This window comes from Phocoena sinus, chromosome 1, assembly GCF_008692025.1.
Source record: "Phocoena sinus isolate mPhoSin1 chromosome 1, mPhoSin1.pri, whole genome shotgun sequence".
In the NCBI taxonomy this organism is placed as follows: Eukaryota; Metazoa; Chordata; class Mammalia; order Artiodactyla; family Phocoenidae; genus Phocoena; species Phocoena sinus.
The window spans coordinates 65,983,729-66,000,218 of record NC_045763.1 but is presented as its reverse complement, the minus strand read 5'-3'; positions in this window follow the sequence as shown (position 1 = coordinate 66,000,218).

Sequence of the window (16,490 nt, the reverse complement as noted above, 5' to 3'; positions counted from 1 at the left end):
AGGAAAGTAAAATCCTCTTTGAAGGAGGAAGGAAAGGTTTGGAAGATATTTAAAAGCAGGCAATGTCCACAACGTGCTGAGAGGGGGATTGGTAAAACTGTCTGGTACCGGGGCTGAAAGTTGAAACCTGTGGCCACAGGCACTGGTACCCAGATCTTAGCCAATGTTTTCATAACAGAGGTTAGGGATCTGAGCTTGGTGATGGAAGGAAGAGAAAGCAAAGCTCAGAAGTCCTCACACGCTTGGAGCTGGGTCATTTTACCTAGGTTGATCTTCCATTGGAGAAGATTAAGAATTCTCCTCACACTCAAAGAGAAATAAAACCTCCACATATGGAGTGCTGGACCTAGGCCTGGGCTCCACAGACAAGCGGCAAGTCAAATGGCAGCAGTTCCAGGGGAGGGGGCCCAGGGTGGAGGGAACTGTGAAGCTCTGGTCCATGAGAAATGATCATGGCGAAAAGGAGTTCAGGGGACACAGGACAAGCCTCCATCAAACGTTTTAAGAGCTGTCAAGTAGAGCCTTGGTCTGTGAGTTCCTGAAGGCTGGGCTAGAATACTTAGGAAAAAGTCACAAAGTGTATAATTCATCTGAAGATAAGCAAAACCAATATGTTGGACAAGCAAAGTGTGTGGGCATAAGCATAAACAAAAGTTGCCTTTTTCTCACAGTCTCTTTAAACCTGCTCTTTGAGAGTAGTCTTTCTCTATCCTGGATGAAACCTTGGGCGAGCCCATGACTTTCCGTTCTCTTTTAGGTAAAAGAAAGTTTTACAGCTACTTAAAGTCAAAAACATAGCTTCAAACCAGTACTTAAAGGTGACAGGGATGTCAAAGGGGATGGCCCTTCTCTGTTTCCCTGCCTCTTGTTGCTTCTCCTCCCCCAGCTTGCTCACTGTGATTTCTGACCTTTCCGGGTAGAAGCAAAGGAAGGAAGAAGAGATGAGCTGGGGCGGGGGTGGGGTGGGGTCGGGGGACGGCCGTACTTGGCTGCTCTGCTGTATGGTCTCACGTCCACAGTTCTCTCGACCTGGATGAATGTAATCTAGTCTGACAGTTGCTCCTTTCCCCTCTGACCCTAGAAATCTTCCTCCAGCTTCTCTTCTCCTGAGGTTTTAGTCTAGCCCTTTGGGTGGCCACTGAACAAGATTTAAGAAACACCCCACGATGGCTTGCTTTTACACGTACATAACTTAGAAGTGCAGGCCCTGGCAAAGCAGCTGTTCAAGCAGTTCCTTCTCTCTTCATCCTCCCTTGGTTCCTGTGCCCACCAAGGAGAGGAGGTGAGTATCCAGCTTTCCAAGTGGACCCCCAAAGTCCCTTTCCCTCGAATTGAGATCATCGTAAGGAAGGGACTCTCCAACCTTCCCCCACAGATCATTTCCAGTCTCCAACAGCTTGACTCTTTTATATCCTGTATGTTGCAGATAAGTCTTCTAACTATTTCTCAGCCATAGTGGTCTGTCTCTTAATCCATTTTGGAATTTGGTGTTTATTGTCAACAGAAACCGCAATGAGAAGAGTTCCGTGTTAACACCTTATGATCCAAGGGAGGACTTTTTCACCTAAATGGTATACTATTTCTCATGCTAAGGTGGGGACCGAGTCAGTGGGCAGTTTCCAAATGTCCAAGACTTTGGACTTGTTTTACACTTTTACGGCGGTGCCTTGGGGGCCATAGGTGGAGACAAGAGGGACATTTCGAGTGGTGCTCGGCCTCCTCCACCCTTCAAGCATCAGCTGCAGCAGCCTCACTACTATGTTCCTTACACGCTGAGTTTTTGTGTAAGATTTCATTGATTTCAGTCAAATAAAAGGTGGCATACCCAGTAAAAACATCTTGACTGGTGACATTCACTCATTTGCCTACTCTAAGCAAGACACCAATCTAGGCCTGTTCATCCCGATCCTAGGCGTCCAGAACAACTATCACGGTTAATCAGCAGCTTTCAATTCCAATTCCAATGAAAAACACCTCTTTTTAGTTCAGCCATTTACTCATTGGAGGAACTTGGGGGAGTAACTGAAATTTTATGTATCTCAATTTTCTCATCTGTTAAATATCTATTTGTTAGTATTGTTTTTAATCCTGTATGTCAAGTGCCTAATGCAATATCGCAATCACTGTTGGTACGCAGGAAATCACAGCTGTACAGCCTTTCAAAGCTTCCTTGGAAGATAATGTGCAATTGTCCCCCACAACCATCCTCTACTACGTCATCAGTTTGAAGAACTTTGCTCTGTGCCAAAAGGACATGATGTCCTCTCAAACCATTTCCTTCTCCTACTCTCTAAGTAAAAGGTTTAAACCTCTCAGAGAGTTCCCTTGAAGCCCTTATTATGGGTACAGGCATAAAGAGCCCATCTGGGAAGCTGTACCTAAACAGAAACCTGAGCAAACCTCCTTACTGGATAGCCCCATAAATGTCCTCCCCACCTTGAATGGAGACCCGCCACAAGGCACTGGAAAGAAGCTTTATAAAAATAAAAGAATGAATAACTGTTGTATAATTCTGCTTGGAACTTGCAGTCACCTCTAGTCTACTAACTTCCAACATCTCTCAGTGCCCACAGGGAGTAATTTTCAATATCGTGATTTCCAGATGAAGAATGGATCCTGTGATGGTTAATTTTATGAATCAATTTGGCTAGGCTATGGTGCCCAGTTGTTTGGCTTAGGTGTTGTTGTGAAAGTATTTTTACATGTGACTAATATTTAATCAGTAGACTTTGAATAAAGCAGATAACCCTCCATAATGTGGTGGGCCTCACCCAATAAACTGAAGGCCTTATGAGCAAAAACTGGTTTCCTGAAAAAGAAGAATTTCAGTCTCAAGACTGCAACACAGAAACCCTGCCTCAGTTTCCAGCCTGCCTGTCCTGCCCTGCAGATTTCAGACTCCAGTCTGCAACATCAACTTATTTGAATTTCCAAGCTGCTGGCCTCCCCTATAGGTTTCAGGCTTGCCAGCCCACACAATCATGTGTGCCAATTCCTTAAAATAAATCTCTCTATATATCCCACTGGTTGTTTCTCTGAAGAACCCTGACTGATAAAGATCCCATCTTGGTACTCCTCACAGTATCCAGCACAGTGTTGAAGTGAGTTTTCTTGAATAGGGTTGGTTATTCCTTGAACATGAACTAGAGCATAAGTGGCCACAGATTGGGCTGTACTGGGGAAAGCACTACCCTGGATTTGATTCTGCCCTGCCGCTTATTACTGTACTGCATCATCTTCTGTACTCAGCCCTGCAACCTTCTTTGCAACTCAGCCACATAAAGCCCAGGCCATTCCCTCTGACACCACCTGTGGTCTCTGCCTGCACTGAGCCCTTTGTGGTAGAAGTCACAATGACTGCAGCACTGAGCCCCAGCTGACGAGACTCACGAGACTCTGTCTTTTCCAAATGGTTGCCCAGAGGGAACAGGTGATAAACTGGAAGTACAGGAAAATTAATGCCACATGGGACAGATGTTGATAAAAAGAAAGGAGCCAGCAGATAAACTGCGTGCTCACCCTCTCCATGATGGGATTTGGGATTCAGTGGTTTTGCATGGAAAGACCATGGGGTTCTTTCTCTCCAAAGAACCCCATGTGACCAAGCAAAATGCTCTGAATAAGAGCCCACAGTAAAGCACCACTTGGAATTTGCTTTCCCTCTGTCCTTGCCTCATTTCTTCTTTTCCTACATTTACGATTCACTGGAATTGTACCCCACTCCCCAACAGTGTTGGCATGTAAGTTTTGTTTAAGTTTTGTTTTTTCAAGACCTGGATGAAGACACTAGCTGTGTGACTTTCGTAAATCACTTGACCAATCTAAGCTCCAAACCCCTCATCTTTAATGTGGAAACAGGAAGAGTATTTTCTTCAAAGATGTTTTGAGGACTGGATGAGACAATACACAGGTCTTGGGGACACTTTTGATAAATGACGACCATAGCTTTTGCTGCCTCTTGCAGTAAACGTACAGGAGCAGCCCCACATAGGGGAGGGCTAAAGCTTTCCAGTGATGCCTGTGACTGAGGGGCCCAATCTGTCTAATTCTGGGGCCTATTACTAGGAAGCCTGTAGCTGTTGTACATATAACCCAAGTTCTCTAATGATAGCAGAGCAGAATGCCTGTTCCCTAAGGGCAGCTGGCTCCCAAGTGAAAACCATTCCCAGCACGCCTCCTAATATCATTCATCTACTATCCCATTTCTGTAGGGAGGAGTAAAGGGTGGGGTAATCGGTCAGAAGAATGTAGAAAAAGTTCCTTCACATGAAAACCAGGAATGGTGAAAAAGTAAAAAGAAAGGAAGGAAGGGGGGAGGGAGAGGAGGAAGGGAGGAGGGAGAGAGGAGGGAGGAGGGAGAGAGGAGGAGGGAGGGAGTGAGGAGAGAGGAGGGAGGAGGGAGAGAGGGAGGGAGGAAGGAAGGAAAATCAGAATGGGTGTGAAGACACATTCTATCTGCTGCTATGTACTATAGCACTTTATCATGCCCCACCTGAATAAGGAGTTGCTGGGGTAGAGTTGGGGTATTTCTCTAGAGGAAAATGTCATTTATCCTGAAACAAGAAATAGGATGGATTTTGAATCTGAGATTTCAGGGCTAGAGTGCAGAGTTAGGGGAAGGAGAGCTGGTTCTAGGCTCCAGGACGTTGTAGACATGCCTTGGGGAAAATGGCTATAGGGTATGTGTATATGTATATGTGTGTGTGTGTGGGTGTGTGTGTGTCTGTGTGTATGTGTGTGTGTGGAAAATAGAGGAGCTATTGAACCAGGCATATAACATGATTTAACCTGGCTTTATGGGGGCAGGGAGATTCTATCACTGAGTACACCAGAGTGGGGATCAGGAGAGAGGCATCCTCTTCTCCTCTATACTGGGAGAACCCCCAGGTGCACAGGGACAGAGCAAGGGCCTGACTGACGTCACCGTCCTCTTCAGTGCACGGGTTGTGTGAGGCTCCAGGACCACCAGGCTCGGGGTGGGAGTTCACGACCAAATCACTAGGCTTCAATGTTTCAGTGATGCCATGTGGCACAGCAGCCAAAAGAATGGGAGTTTTCAACAGAACAAAAAGTGTTCTCTCTCCAGAGCCATACTAATAGAGAACTCCTTAGACTGAGGAAGTATAACAGATTCTAGAAGCTACCATGATAGGAAGGAAGAAGGACACACTTGTTGTAGTTAGGATCAGGTATCAGAGTTATTTCATTTGGATACTTATAAGATCCTTTTTTTTAAGTTCCCTGAGTTGGTAACTTAGGATGGTTTCTTATTTACACCTCAGTATTTTGGAGACAGGATAGCATAATGATTAAGAATAGATATTTTGGAGCTAAACTGCCTGGATTTAAACCCTGGTTCTGTCACTTACAAGCATTGTGACTTGTGCTACAGTCTCCTCAAATGTGAAATCAGGCTGGTAATACTGAACTCATGGGATGTAGGGAGGAGTGAAGAAAGCTAATGATATAGTGCCTGACACATAATAAGTGCTCACTAAATGTCAGGTAGAATATTGCCTTTTTTTTTTTTTTTTTCCCTAGAGATCTTGCTTCCCCAGTGGAAACGGAGGCTCCAAAAGGTTCCCAGAACAGGCTGAGTATGCTTACAATCAACTCTTAATGATGGAGCCCTTTCTTCAAAGAAGAGACTGAGATGAAAAGAAACAGAATGCCAGAATTCAGAGTTTGATATTAGTGTTTCCAGCTGAGGGTTATTCTGAAGTACAAGCAGATAGTGTCACAAGGACTTGGGAGCAGCTCAGTGATCTCCCAGAGACATCACTGGCAAGCACATTATTGAGCAGAACCTGGTGTTTCTCCGAGATCCAGGTGTGGGGCCCCAAGCTAGATTACTTTTGTTTCCATTTCTAAGGTGAAGCTGGAAGGGAGGGGAACTTGGATTCAGAGAGTAAAATGAGGGCACTGGATGGGATGATCTCTAAAGACTGTTCCAGAATTCTGCAAGGCACTGAGTCTGTGATCATGACTAAAAGAAGGGAGATTAAAAAATATTCAAGGCAGGAGAATTCAGGCAGATGCTCAGGAAAATATGTCCCTACCAAATTCCTGCTGAGCCTCAGAATACCCTTGTCAGGGAAATGATGGGACTTTCATACTCGGCGTTACGGAAAATAAAGTGAAGCACATAAAGTTGGGGGGAAAACTTACACTGGTAGAGATAAGATTTTTATCCGTAGTCTCTCCTCATTTCACCATGGCTTAAAGTTATGTTCTATCAAAGGAAGCTTTCAAAGAATTTGGATGGACACGCTCAACAGTGGCTATAATCAAATTATTCCTATTGTCTTTTCAAATCCCCTGTTTGAGCGATAGTTATTAGGCCTAGACTTACAAGGGTAAAATAATTCATGAAATATATTCAAGTGTGACTGTCAGAAGATCTTAGGACTAATGTAATGGTCCCACATGTCTCTAAAAAGCAGTCCAAATAGTTGTGATATGCAGTATAGTTTGTGCGCTATAAGGTAATGAAGTTCGACTGTAAAACTCCATTTGATGGATAAGGATCTTAAAATGGAATTAAAGTACTGTTGCAAGAGAGGAATTCTTGTGCTTCAAGAGATGAAAGATGGGGAAGCTTTGGCAAGTCCAGGGGCGAGACAAGCAGCTGCTGTACAAATCTCTTTGCTATTACTTATCAGAGGAACCCTAAAGTTTCCAGTTCAGGATCTCTTGCCCTACACAAACACCAATAATTCCGCCAAGATGTTGGCTGAACATTCAATGTAAGAGCTGAAGCCTCTCAATTCGGTCCATCAGCAAAGCCTCAGATTCATCATGCTCCTTCTCTCTTAGCCATTCTGTGTCCCTAAGATGGTCTTTGTCACCCTGCTTATCATTCTTTCTTTGGAGGAAAGGAGGGAAAGGAAGAGAAACCTTATAAGGTATCAACTGAAATCTGAGATAAGATAGCAGTCGTTTCCTAGTGCTGGCTTTCTACTCACACCAAACTTCAGCATCTTAAAGCACAGCACAATTTTGAAAAGCAAAGTAAAATTGTTAATTGTTAAGCATTAATGTTATAACTCCAGCTTGGGCAATCTTGAGGCACAGAGGACATGCCTGTTAACACAGATTCCCTTTATCTCCAGCTATCAGCCTCTTTGGGAAAGGGATTCTCATGTGAGAATGACCTCTGACAACACCAACTATACTGGTTCCTTACCATTTTGGAAGAAGTGGTTACACCCATGCAGGTTAGCACACCAGGTAGAGAAAATATACATTAAAAACAAAAATGGGCCCCACCTCTCAGTCACTTAGTGACTCCGATTTCCTACCTGAAAATTACAAAACTGGCACGAGCCAGTGTCTCTGACTCACCAAAATGTCTGAATATTTGAAAATATGTGGATGTGGGGTACCAAGTACACTCATCCAGAGGACTGACTCACATTTTTGGCAGCTGGGTAATGCCAAATAGCATCTCGGTCAAAGATTTCATGGAATTAAAAAAAAAGTCAGCAAAAGTAATTTTTGGCGTAAACAAAACAGACCCAATTGTTTGTTATAATTTTGTGAACCCCCGGGGCTGATTTAGCTCTGAGTGTGCCTTGGTTCGTTTGCTTCCAGGACAACTGCCTCACTTCCTCAACCTTTAGTATAACACGTGCAGTAAAAAAAAAAACATCTAAAAGCTGGGTTCAAATTCCAGCCTACTAGGAAAGTTTTTGGCCACCTGAACCTCAACTGTATCATCTGTAAAGTGGGGAATGAGTATAACTTACCCTGTGGTATTATTGTGAGGAGTAAACACACAACACAGCTTTCCCCCTCGCAGCATACCCTCAATAAATAAATAGTAGCTTAATGAGGGCAAATACAGTGTGAATTAGCACCTGCAGAGGCTAATTAGCACCTGCAGAGAATCAGTTATCAGGAACCTGCTGTTTAAAGTCCCTCCTACTGTCCCAGGCTTGTCAAAAGTGTGATCTCTGACCATTTGCTGCAGAAACCCTCAGGGTGCGTATAAGAGACCTTCCGGTCTCCATCCAGATGTGGGATGTATAAGAGAGACTTCCGGTCCCCATCCCAGATGTGGCAAATCAGAATCCCTGGGAATCACCATTTCTAACGTCTCCCTAGTCTTCAGATGATTGTTTAGTATCTTAAAATTTGAGAACCACTGAATTAGAGTGCTAGTTAAAATGTATTACTCTTTTTAGTCATTGGTTGGTAAAGAAATAGACAAGCTATAAGTTTCAATGATTTTAAAGCACCCTCTGCAGTTCCTGAGTCCTGAGGTCCACAGATCCTCTGAAAGATTAGATAATATGGTCAATTGGGGGATGTTAAAAGCTAGTAAAGGTAGTTCGTAAGGAAGCTTTTTATTTTTCCTTGACTTGCTGGTCAACTGAGTAATTCTGAGCTATTATTTAGGCCCAATGGGCAGCACTTACCCAATTCCCTGGACTATTAACCACAGTTTTATATTATTTGCTCATTTAGCTTGCTTAATAAAACTCCAACTACTGTAGACGATGCCTTGTCTAAAATCCACTTACTCTTAGACTCAATAGTCCTAAAGAAACTCTTGACCCAGGATCACTGAAGTCTTGAACTTACAGTTGAACAGAGAAAAATTATTTAGCAGCCATGAGACACTGGGCTAATGCAGATACATGTTGGCACAAAGGTGAGAGTCTGAACAACAAACACTAGTCATTTTGGTTGGCAATGGGTAAGTGTGGCCCTGGAGTCTCTGCTGAAAAAGTAAAAATAGAGTTGGCAGAGCGGTCAGGCTACCACTGTTCGTCTAGCAGTGAAACCAGGGAAGCACCATGAAGCCTGAAAAGTGAGCCAGTTTCACTGGCAAAGACTAGGAGCTCCCCCTCAGCATTAGTGGAACCTTTATTAAATGGGCCCCACAGCTGAGTAGTGATATGGAGAATTTGGAGAAGGGCCATGAAGAGCAATCAAGATCAATCAGGCTTTAGAGGAATAAATTCTTTGAGGGTCTGTCTTCCTTTAGACCACAGTGAAGGAGTCGTGGGCTGGGAGGGTGAGTGAGAGGGGGAGATTAACAGTGCATTTAGATGGCTAAGTGGTAGTTAGGAGTGAAAATATTTCTACTAAGAAGATCAAAAGAAAAAGCTTGGGGTGCACTTCAGCAGAAATTGGGCCGAAAATTGAAGACCTGGCTGTGAGGCAGAGGGTTATTCTCTTTGAGTGTGTTAGGGAAAGCTCTAATGCTGCTTTCCCACTTCAGAGCACCCTCTCTCCTCCGCCCCCCTCTTGCCTCATCCCCTCACTCCAGTAGCTGCCACCCGTTCTTCACTTAGGGCCAAAAATATGCCAAATATGGGGCTAACTGCCTTACATTTCCATCTCATTTAATCTTCACAGACACCCTGCAAGGAGGGGAGCAGAGTGCTCATTTATAGAAGAGAAAAAAGGTTCCATGAGATTAAGCAACTTTCTCAGAGTCATACAGTCAGAAAGTGGCAGACCCCGATGTGTCTTATTCCAAATCTCTAAGCACTGTTTTACCCTGTCCACTGCCCATAGCCCAGAAGGCTAGTGTGGCTGGAAGCAAGAGAGTGAGGCAAGGGTTGGAAATGAGGACAGAAATATGATGGGGTGGGTGTGGCGACCTGATGGTAAGTGCCCTACAAGGCCATGGAGGATGCTGGATTTTCTTCTGAATATGAAAAGAAGCCACTGGAGGGTTTTGCACAGAGAAACACTAATCTAGGTTTTAAATAGATCTGTATTTTAGGGGAGAAGGGGCAAAAACCAGGGAAATAGTTGTGTATATACTTTAATAGTCCAGATGTGAGAAGGTGCCTTGCACTAGGTGTGAGTGGTAAAGACGTAGGGAAGTGGGTGGATTCTGGAGACATTTCGAGAGTAAAAACAGCATGTGATGAATTGGTAAGTGATATGCCCAAGGTCACATAGGTAATAAGGCTGGACTAGGCTGGAGTTGGAACAAGGCTCTATCTGACACCAAACCCTGTGATCTTTCCCTAACTACAGTGAGCCATGCCACAGGTTCCTGAGAAAGGGATTTCCTGAACCTGAGGCCAAAATATAGATAGTTTCTAGCATGTAAAATTTACGACTCAGTTGTGTGTGAGTGCCTGTGTATGTATCCTGTATGTCCATGGCCTCTTCTCTTCACATACCAAAAAAGAGGAGAGGTGACAGCAGATTATCCAGAACACAGATAAAGAAACAATTACCAACCCTCTATCCAAACGTTTTAGCCCACTCTGATGACTACTAGAGCGAGGTCAGCTGACGCCTAGAATAGCTACCATGGGCATGGTGAAAGGTAAATGTTATGTTTTAAGCTGTACTAAGTAGAGGATGGGAGAAGCCACTTAACAGAAATGAAGAGACCCTGTGGCCACATTTACACAGCAAAAGCCAAGTGGAAGATTGAGCAATTACTCAGTAAGTGCAGGCTGGGGAGTCAGCCAATTTGGGTAAGTCCGATAAAAGCATGTGCTTTGGATGCTTTCTCTTGCCTGAATTACTCGATAATGGTCCAACTGTCTATTCTGCTTAGTTGAAGAGAACAAGAAACAGGTCCATCTGAGTCAGAGACCTTCCGTGGACCATGGTGCAGCCCAGGCTGAGGAGCCAGCAGGGGAAGGCTGCCCACAGGAGCCTGCCTCCAAGCTGGGACAATGTAGTGAGCCTTGATAAAGAGCTTGCTCTGTCAGTGCCTTCTGCGAGGTTCTACAGACCCTAAAACGAACAGTCTTTATTCTGATGTTTCTCAAAGTCTAGTCTTGAGACAAACTTGAGAAAGAATAATTGTAATAATGTGTGTGAAGTATAGAGGTAGTCTTTTAGGAAATGACAGGAACACAAAGGCGGCAACTGACCTGCACTGGGATGGGCTGGGGAACTGTCGGGAAGGCTCCCTGGAGGACATGATGCCGGGGAGGTGGGGGGGTCCTGCAAGATGAAGAGTTAGTAGCTAGGAAGAGAGAAATGGAGAAGGGAGAGGGAAGGCTAATGTGAAAGCTGGTGGCATTTTTTCCTCTGGTGATAAGAGTTTACCCCAAAATAATATTCAATAGATAATATTCAGGCTTTACTATGCAGCAGACACATTACTAAGCACTTTATAGGCATTGTCTTATTGCATCTTCACAATAACCATTTGGGAATGGCAATGTTATAATCTTATTCTGTCTTGTGTATGAGAAACCTGAGGCACAGAACAGTTCGATCACTTGCCCACAGTCACACCAGTGGGGTGTGGCAAAACCAGGACTTCAGGCTATATGACTTCAGAGGTTTTGCAATGCTTCTCCCTGTCCTGGTTTTGTCTGTAACATGGCTTCTGTAGCCCTCGGTGCTGCCATGCAGTTTCCACACATGCCCATGACAGATCAGAATAAACTCGTGCTTCACTGAGGCCAGAAGTCTGCTCTCGGGGTAGAACTCTAGCAGGCAAATGACACACAGAGGCAGCAACTTCACCTTTGACCTGCCTGCTCAGCACCGCCTCAACTCTGCCCTCTTTGCTGCCTGGCACCTTGTCCCCTGCCTTATTGAGCTCAGGATGCTCCTCAGAACCCATGAATTCCTGGCAGACTCGGGCCCCCTCCACTCAGTTTCACCACAGTCTCCTTCCTTCCATCCTAACAGGAATACAAGCCCATCGGAGGGTGGGATCTATGTCTTGGTTAGAATTTTCCTGATTCCTCTCTCACCTTCCTTCCATTACTGATCTCCTACAAGTGCCATGCTCTGCTAAGGAGTCTGTGAAGCCAGCTTTGCCCACCAAGACTCCTGAGACATGTTTTTATCATTGTCGTAAAAAGCACCAGACCATGTTCCGAAAGATAAATGATTAACTAAGAATTGCACATGGTCTCACTTGGAGGAGTTTCAACCAAAGATGAAATTCTGTGGTTCAGAACCATGCTGGCAAAGTGACAGACTTATCCAGTGCATCTCAAAGAAATGAGCTGATGACTAGTAGTAGTTCTCTAGAGACTTTACCCTTGTTCCAGGAAATACATATTCTGAAATTGAATTTGTAGCAATGATTTCCATTTTCACATATAGCATCATCATTCCTTTAGATTTAAAAACTATTTTTGGAAACATTCACATCACCTCTGCAAAGTAAATTATATATGTTTTATCTACCCAAATCACAGAAGGTGACACCTCTACTTGCCTGAAAAGCTTTCTAAGATGAAGAAGGGATTCATGTGGACAATGAAAGATGTTTTCCATTTGTACTGAGGTTAAGAGGAAAACATCATTTGAGAACATGGAACTCATTACCAGTATAGATGCCCCACCTCTGACTTTATTTAAAGAAATGGATAGGGCACTGTCCTTCTGGGGTTGCTTGGGGTTGGGCAGTGCTTGCCAGACTTCTGGTGCTGTAATAGCTCAGCCTCAGTTTGCCTGATCTCCTGCTACTAGCCCCACCCTACTAAATTAATAGATCATGTTTTTACCATGTCTTTTCCATTTATCATCTCACATTAGTCTCATAAAAATCTTCCTTTTACTGTTGAGGAAATCGGCATCCAAGGAGGCTAAGTGTCCTTGTTCTACAGTTCACTGGTGTCAGAAATTGCTAAAACCGGGTGTCCCACATCTTAAGCTAAATGGTGTAAAAAGAATATAAAATGCAAAAGGTATATAAAAAATATTTGCTGAAGGAAGAATATTTCGAGAATTTAAGAAGAGTTCTTTCGGAATTTGAAGTTATCCTAGGATGCTCAAGCATGAGTATTATGCTAATTATTTTCCTACCCACCTCATTCAATCAATGAATTCAGTGAATGTTTACTACATTACACTGTGAATGCAATGGGAAAGCAAGTCCCTCGCGGGACTCACTATCCCTTACTTCTTAACATACTCCCTACTTTTGTCCTGTGATAACCCCCACCACACACACACACACACACACACACACACACACACACACACACACACAGTCTACCCCTAAACTCTGCTCTTAGCCCCCACCAAGTACAGATCCTTGGTAGGTCCTTAGTAAGTACTGTTGATACAATTAGAGAGGGAGAAGGGCATTTCCTGCAGGGGGCTTCACATCCTCTCAGCCTATGAAAGTCTATCTTCCTTGGAGCTGCTTATGAAACTCAAGCAATTGGGAACCACTTACAAATTTATTCTCCTGAGATCTCTACAGAGTTATAAAAATAATCTGATGCTCTGGAGAACTCTTGCATATTAAAACTAAAGGCCTAATTATGTTAATCAAAGTTCCCTAAATTTTAATTCCCTCGTCTGCTGAATGGGGACACGATGTACAGAAAAACATTTGAAAAGCATGAAGGGCTTTGTAAAAAAAAAAAAAAAAGATACCAATAAAATCATCAACAAAGCTAATAAAATATGTTATAAAGAGTTCCAGGTGCTAAAGTAAAATATTTGATGTCAAGTAAACGATACCTCAGCTGAACAAATGCTAAAGAATGTTCACTTAGCCGTGTATGCAGAACAACTGAAGGAAGAAAAGTCATAAAAGTGGTTGCTTGTGTTTAACTTTACCCCTTTTACAAGAAACTAGATCTCTGAAATGTAAATTAAAATTTCTTATCAAGTAATAAATAAGGCTTTAAAAATTATCTTTTTGACTATTATATTGGAAAAATAATCGATATTAATTCCACTGGTAGGCAAGATGGACAAGTGCTCTGGAAAACACCTCAAACACAGCTGGTGGAGATGTAAATTAGTATAGAATTCTGGAAACAATTAATGAACTTCAAGAGTCTTAAAACTATTCATGCACATCCATTCCACTTCTAAGAATTCATAGTGGGGAAATAAGAATATGAATAAAAGGGTGGCTATCGAATGCTCATCATGGTGTTACCTAACATATAGTGAATGCTTCAAGTACAGAAGTTAAGAAGATGGTATCTGGAGTCACTCTGCAGCTAGATTCAAATCCTGGCTTTGTTACTTCTCACTGATATACTGGATGTACTACTTTTAATTTCCACAATTGTAAAATAAGGGTTATAGTAACAAAAACTGTTTCATGAGCTGGTTGTGGATATTGAACAAAATATATTTAAGGCTCTCAGGACAAACTGAAAGTGCTCACAATGTTAGATTATGTTCATTATAATGAAAAATTAAAAACAATCTACATATATAATTGTTTTTTCCAAGTAATGTGGTGCTATGTACCAATTAAAAGGACGTTGCAGATGAGTAGTTCGCTTTGAAAGATTATTATATTAAAGGGGAAAAGCAGGCTATAAAATAGTTTCTACTATGTGACTGAATCCAAGCAGATATTTATTAGACATTATCCAGTGTACTTGTTTTGAATTCAGGTCCATTTCTTCTCTAAAAATTTGGTTGTATTTCAAAAGAGCAAAATCAAATAGTGCTAATTTCAGTTCCTTTATCTCCTGGAATGGAGATCATTGAGAATTTTTCCTGGGCTAATATACTTTTGGTACTTAGCGTATTACAATCCAAATGACTTCTGTTCTAAATAATAAAGTAGAATCATTTCTTTCACTAACAGGTAAAGTCCTTCATGCCACAACACAGTCCCAAGATCCCATTTAGTCTCATATAGCTACTAGAGTAATTATATACATAATTAACCAAGTCAAGAAATACTATAGCTGTAAGTTTTCAAATGCTTATAACAATTTTTAACAGCATGAACTATAATTCTAACAATATGTATTATGAGATATTCAAAACACATGTACTTTAACTTAAAGTAATGTGGAATTTAAGAATGACATTTGCATAATGTACAATTACTGCTAAATGTTAAAGCTACCCTGTCTTACTAAGAAGAATCACTTAAGGGTATAGACTTAGTGTGACTTCATTTTTAATGTCTGAATTGATGAATTCAATTGATTGCAGAGCAAGAAAGTTATTTTTACCCTCTTACAGCTCATGAATCTCTGAATGCCTAAGAGACAACTTATTTGTTACCCAGGTCTTTGCTAGTCCAACAATAAAACGTCTTCCTCCAAGCCTCACAATAGTCGTTTGATCACCCCCTAATTTCAAGCAAATAAGTACTGTGCCTACATGCTTACACTGAGTATTACTAATATATAAATAATTCAGTTTTTCCCTAATTTAAAGTTATAAATTAGGACCTCTGACTTCCACTGACAGAAATGAAAACATAGTCATATATTTGTAACACATGCAAAATTCTTTTAGTATTTTCTTATCTATCATATTTTATTATTAACAACTTTATATGCTGGATATATAAGTCTCATTCATTTTGACAGCTTTGAACCTCTCTGTTATGGAAAGTTTACTTCAACTTTGGGCATTCATCCTTGGAACTAAAAAGGGTAGTGATGTGGTTCGTAAAATTTCTCTGAACACTCAGAGGGTGGTGAGTATAGGAAAAACACAAGAGAGAGGAGGAGGAACATTCACAATCAAGCACCTCCCAAGATAAATGGTGCCAATTATATGCAGCTGGGAAATGCTATAAGCTGCTAACAGTGCAGAGGTTGGCTAGACTACAAGTGCTTTCCTCCACATCTGGTAAAGGTAAAGCTGACCTCACCACTTTGTGCCTGGGACAGGTAAACAAAAACACAAGGAGATTAGCATCAATTTCACAAGATCGGATGGAGTGACTACTGGCTATGTTTTTTGTTTTTTGGCCAGAAGGATTCTTACTGGAGTAGAAAGTTTAAAAAAAACCAAAACACTTTATTTCCTCCTTTCTCCCATAGTGGAACTTAGGATTGTTGCTTCTGGTTTGAGGTAGATAGTAAGTTACTGACATCCACGTGACTGCTTTCTGGTTGCTTTTATGATTACTAGAATAGAATTACAAATACTCCACTATTACTTCCAGTCCTCAGCCAGATGTGAATCCGCCAAGTTAAAGATGCAAACTTAAGATTCTTAAGATTTTTTTCTCACTACCTTTTTTTCCCCTGATTGGTATATAAAAGACAAGAAGTGAGTACTGATTAAATGCTTTAAACCCCAAAATTAGTGAGGGTGGCACTACTTACTTTTGTATTTCCGAGACAAGTGTCCACTGCTACATAGGATAAAGTCCTGAGGTTTAGATTTCAGCTCTCAGAATCACAATCCCTAAAGAGGGTTCACTAGGAAGAAAAAGTAAAGAGTCTCTGCTCTAGAAGCGTTGATCACAAACTCCAAATATTTCTAGTCCTCCTTTTTCAACCCTGAAGAAAAATATTCCTATGGCCCACATTTCATTTCTGATTTGGGACAGACACCCCAAAAGGTCATTTTGAAAAGTGTTCTGCCTTCTCCTTCATATTAATTTTATTAGATAGTTCAAAAGGGACAATCTGCCAAATTAGATATTTTCATGTATTCTTTTGTTGAGTAAGTGCAATCATCTACAAATAAGTTTTCTATTAAAATGTACTCACAACACAGCTCAAAACAAAATGACTTTTTAAAATTAAGAATTGTTATATTTGAAAGAGGCTAACGTCAACTTACTGCTGAAAACACACACACACACACAC